Below are 6000 nucleotides of genomic sequence, written 5' to 3'. Positions count from 1 at the left end.
GCCGCCCATGACCGTTAGGGGCGCCCGAGGGCGGGCTGCCCGCCTCCCGCTGAGGGGCACCTGGCGGCGGGACCGCGCCTCAGCGCCGCCTCGTTCCCCCAGCCGCCCTGCGACCCCCTCCCTCCTCGCACGACAAGGGGAGAACAACGGGCACCGACGGTAGAGCACAGGCAGAGCTTCGATTTTGTGAAGGAGCGGTTATCACATGAGGTTCGACAGCCACCCCGCCCCTCGCCACGAGCAGAGTCCGCGGGCATAGATAGGTAAGAGCATTAAGATTCAGCTTACTTTTGCCAAACGCGGTTCTTCCAGAACAACGCTTTTCACGAGGATTACAACTTGTTCTTTGCTTTGTTCTGGCTCAAAGTTTCCTTTAATAGCTCTGATGTTAGTATATGTGGCCAGGTGCCCCTCGCCCCAGCCAAAGAAACCAGAGGTTCAAGCAGGACCTGTGCACCACATGGCACTACCAACATGGATGACTCCAGCTCTGTTCCACATTAAAGCACTAAAAGATGGCAGCCATGTCTGCTTGGTTTCTATGAACTACTGCCATGGGGACGTTCTGGGGGACGCTAAATAACAATTTGTCTCCAATTTAGTGGTCAAAACCACTCACAGTGCTCTGATTATTACAGACAGATGGGCCAACAGATCCCCGTAGATTGTAGCATTGGTTTTGATGTGTGCATGCAACACAGCTAATCTCGTCAGCTGGTGCTACAAGTCTCACACAGCTTAGACCCAGAAAACAAAGACCTTCCAGTTTGTGCTGTAACACAAAGCCAAACCCTTCAGGGAGCACTTAGATGCCAGCTTCCTAAAATATGATTTCAGGCTTCAGCTTTGAGCTGGAAGTTCTGCTCAGAGTATTTTGCACCTTTATAACATTTCACAGATATACAAGCAACACTGTGGTTATGACAGTAGTAAAGACGTTTTGCACAAGGGATGAATTGAGCTAGTGAGTTTTATAAAATTACACTTCTCAGAGCAGTTTTACCACTTACTGAAATCTTCAGCAGAAAACTCTCCACCCTTCCATTATTTTTTCAGGACCCCAATTTCCCTGTGCTAAGGCTCCTGTCCACAGTATCAATCCAATACCATCCAGACAGATTAAAAAAAAAAAAAGTTAAAAGCTCATAATTCTGCAAGGTGTTTGTTACCTGTGCTGAGACAGCAGACCCCATGGAGAACTGAGCTAGACATGAAAACTACACCAAAGACCAAATGCCATTCCTTCCATTCACATCTATAGAAGGCTGATAACCCATGCAATAACACAGTAGCATTCGGGAAAGACAGGGGAGCATCTGGCTTAGATTAGATTCTTGCTGAAACAGAGCTGATTTCCAGCTCTTGACTGATTGAATTATTTTTTTCCCCCACTCAGATACGTGATGAGGGATCAGCCCACAGCCCTTGCAGGATTAATTTGTTGTCAAGATTTTATGGGCAAAAAGGGAGAAGTCCTACTTAAGATAACCGCAGGGATTTCTTTCTGGTACCAGCATCCGGCTGTATCTTTCCAACACGCAGAAGGAAAATATCCACAAATTACATTGCGGCCAAATTCAGGACAGGTGCCAAAAGCAACATTTTGGCTGCATTGTGAATGAAGGTGTAGGGCAACCTGACACTTTCCTTCCAGCGTCCAAGAGGACGTGTTGTAAAGTCAAACCCGGTGGTACTTAAGTACAGAGCAACTTTAAAGCACGTGCTACTTTTTGAAATCATGTATACTCACAAATGGTGGTAAGATCATTTAATCTGTCCAGGCTGCACTCAGTATTTAAGATTTCCTCCGCAGTCTCTCTGGCATTCTTGTGTGTCAATAACTGTGCTGGTCAGACATGGTGCCTACTTCAATTAGGATTGTCTGCTTTTGGTTAACTGTTGCTGCTTTTGGAATACCAGTCTGAAAAAACAATTAACCAGTCACTGGAAGATCACATACTGCACTTCCATACCCACCAGCAGGACTGGACATCCAGCCATTTACAAATTCATTTGTTTTGGCAATGATTTATTGATCTAAATGGAGTATTCTTAACAGTGTAGTTATTCATATTCAGGACACTGAGTGAATAAGTACAGGAATCAAATCTTTGACAAATTAACAGCGTACAAAGCTGCCTTCCATGCTCTTACTTGTACACACACTGTGTACAAGTTACTTGTACACTGAGTACACTGTGTACTCTTACTTGTACACACTGTGAGGGTGTGTATCAAACTAACACATAGAAGATGGAGAAATCATGGAAATAGTCAGAGAAACTCCCTCATACCTTACAATTAACGAAGCAGCACGAAAGCATCACAAATGTTGAAGTCACAGGGGTGGCTGACATGATGCTCAGCAAGACATTAGTAATACATGCCCAATAGGAATGCATCAAGCACTCAGACAGATGACTAGCACATACCAAGCAGATGAAGTGGAGGATTATGGACAAAGGAACAAGTGTCCAAGGAATCTCTTTCAAAGACGATTTGTTGAGTGCAACATGAACCATGATTTTCACTGCAAATCAGCAACAACGAAGCAGAAACATGGAGGAAAATGCAAGGTATTTCAAACAGTAATGCTGTTCTCCTCCATATGAAAGACTCAAAATGCATGCAGCAATCAAAAAAGGAAGGTGCAGACAGGTCTTAAAAGACGTTTAATGCTTACTATGCTTAATTTACTCCTCCCCATTCCCTTAGAAAGATCCTGTGATGCCACATCACAAAGAACTTGTGTATCCTGTCCTCAAGAAACCACACTATCAGCTCTGATCCCCATCTTGGACTTCCAGTGTCACAGATTCATTGGGTTCAGATTGCGACTCCTCTTTGAATATTAAGACCCTAAATTTGCTCAAGATATGCTATTTTGAGAGCAGAGGAAGAGTCTGACACACCTGGTGAAATGAAGGCAGTATGCTTGTTAGCTTTCATTTTGCTTGGCTGGGTTTGGGTCTGTGGTTTTTTGTTTGTTTTGGCTTTTTGGAGTTTCTAGAATATTCTTTAGTATTTACTGATCAGACAATATTAAGAAAAAAAGAGTTGTAAAGATAGCAGTGTAGATATTTTTAAATGGCAAATACTACTAGATATAGTAGGTACTGGAATGCAGTAAATATAACAAATATCACAGAACCAGCTTCAAATGTTACCTTCATTTGTTACAGGTAGCTGTGAATTAAACAATCACAATAGTAACTGCCTTAGGCCAATCTACTGTCAACTAACTTTTATTGGCATTAGTTGACTCTTTTTAATATTAATTTCCTTCTTTGGGTCTTAGAATACATTACATTGATCCTCTATTCAGATGAATCAGGCAATAATCTTTGTGAATCTCCAGTTTTCATAAGCAGATATTAAGAAACAGAAAGTGATGTTTCCCCCAAATCAAATTATCTCTCATCTAACCAAAAATAAATCTCCTGTTTTCCAATTTCACATTTAAACCACAAACCCATCCTTCTTTCCAAGTATTTCACCCTCATTGAGGCTAAGGAAGTTAACAACAATGACACCATTCCAAGTCACTAAATGACATTATGGCACTGGAAATACCAATTCAAAAGCCTCTAAATGTTCCCCTCCCTCCCATGTCACATCTTATTAATTTGCTTTCTGAAGCAAGCTTTTTCCACACAGACTTGATCCTTCTTTAAAACTAAGAGTGGAATTTGTGTTGAAGTTTCCTGTATTTTATTATAGGATGAAGTACTTATTTTCCCTCTAAACACACAATAACTTTCTGGGCTTTGAATGGAAAATTCCCCTATTCCAGTCTGTATATATCTTTTGAACATATGGCCACTTGATCAATTTTTGTACCAAGGTGATTTGCATTGAGGATGAGAAATATCCCCCAAACTTAACATTACCCTATAAGAGATTGGTTCTACTCAAGACACAATCACTGAACGCAGAAAAATCTGTGACTGGCATAAGAGACGTGTTCATCAGAACAGTGAAGGGCAGCACAGTCAACTTCAGAAAATGATGGCAGACTTCCTGCTCTGATGGAAGCCTTGTGTATCCTACACCTCTCAGTAACACCAGCAGTGAAGGTGATGCAACTATTAGAGAACACGAGCTTGAGAAATATTTAGCACTGACCCACTTTATACAGACTGGCACAGAGACAGACCTGAGATGGGTCCTTACGTCTGAGTGAAACAATTGTGAATGCCTTCACAGACTGAGCAAAAAAACCACGCATGTGGCTTCTGACACTGTCTAAAAAGGAGAAGGAATAGAGAAAGCTTTAGGCCGAATAAATGACTGACACACTATTTTGTGCAGTCAGCACTGAAAAAAAAAATGCCTCCAACAATACATTAGCATCATTGCTGTCTGCTCCTGGTTGGCTCAGCCAGTTAGCTCCCATTCATTGCTGCAGTTCAATCAGCCTTTGGAAAAGTTGTCACAACAAACCAGATGGGTTTGCTGAAAAGGATGCAGGGCTGATTCCCAAGCAGCCCAACAGTCACACTTCTGTAACACGGTTTTTCATCAGTGTAAGATTCTACTGTTCTCATAATAGAATAAATTGAATACAAATCCTACAGATTATGGCCTGTTTTGCAGGTCATACTACAACTCCCCAAGTCTAGTTTTACCCCGTGCAGCCAATGCCTCACATTGTTTCCTATCCTTAGGAAAACAGAATACTTCAGTGCAAGAAAACTGATATATGCATCACAATTTCATCATCACCTTCATGGGCTACATGCATACACACCTAGCGGTCAGCATGAGGGATGAGAACTGAGACAAAAGGAAGCCATTTAGGAATGATCAGCAGATTATTAATAAAAAAATATTACTTACATGATAAGAAAATACATACTATGGAATGCTCATAATCAACAGTTTACTGTCTTTTTCATGGGCATGAAGTGCATAACAACATTCCGTTCAGCAATATTAAAGGCTGATGACAGATTCTTAAAGAAAAAGAAAAAAAATCATCAAATTACTATCTGTAACTAAGCGAAAATATATAGAAAACAAAACAGGAACAGCATCACATATGTTACACAGAACATCACAATAAAAAGAGCTGCTAAGAATGCAAAAACCACAAGGACATGAGCTGAAACCAAACTTAACCTCATACTTACTGCTCTAACTGTAACAAAAGAAAAATGCAATATTATGTTGAGATCTCCATGAAGATGTTCTCAACCTCAGTTGTAATGTGAACTATCTTTAATTAAGCATGTTCTTCTGTATATTATCTGGACTTCATGAGCTTTCTCTTTCTGCTCAACCTTCATATGCTCAGACTGCAAGCTATGACTTTTTGGGCTGCTTAAGAATTTTAACATGTAAGAATGTAAACCAGTCTGAAAAGTAATCAGAATTGGTTTTTTTTGTCAAAAGAAGCAAATGAAATTAATCTGGCACAGCATGGATTCAAATGATTCTGCTCATGAAACACATTCCTTGCAACAAGAAAAAACACAGGTAATTGCAGAACCAAAGAAAATGTTTTACAGTAGGCTAAGAAATCAGCCTTGATTATAACAGTTTCTGTAACTTTGTTGTTATCTCCATGCCATGGATTCATTGCCAAAATTAGGGGTAAAAAAAAAAAAAGTTGCAGTTTTATATTAACATAGATATGCTGCCTGACAATGCCTTTCCAGAGAGAAATGATAGAGAATTACTTCAACCCAATTCTTTGGATTGTTCTTTGTCATACTGAACCTGAACTGCTTTACAGATTCTGACAAAGGTGGGATAAATTAGGTCAAGTTATATAAAATACTCTGGGTCCTCATATTTGCCATCTCATTTGATTTCAGGCATTGTCATGTCACTTGTATGAGCTGAGATATAGTTGTGTAATGAGATGCATCCTCTGTTACTAGTTGCTTGTAATTGAACTTAGGACTACTGACATAAATGAGTTTGTATTGCTGTTATCAAGAAAAAGAATTGCTTGTCTAATTCATTGTATTGCTTATTTAATTTACATCTTGTTTT

The sequence above is a fragment of the Tympanuchus pallidicinctus genome, unplaced genomic scaffold (assembly GCF_026119805.1).
Source record: "Tympanuchus pallidicinctus isolate F22 unplaced genomic scaffold, pur_lepc_1.0 scaffold2, whole genome shotgun sequence".
Taxonomy (NCBI): Eukaryota; Metazoa; Chordata; class Aves; order Galliformes; family Phasianidae; genus Tympanuchus; species Tympanuchus pallidicinctus.
The sequence above is the reverse complement of the archived record's forward strand: the minus strand, read 5'-3'. Positions refer to the sequence as shown.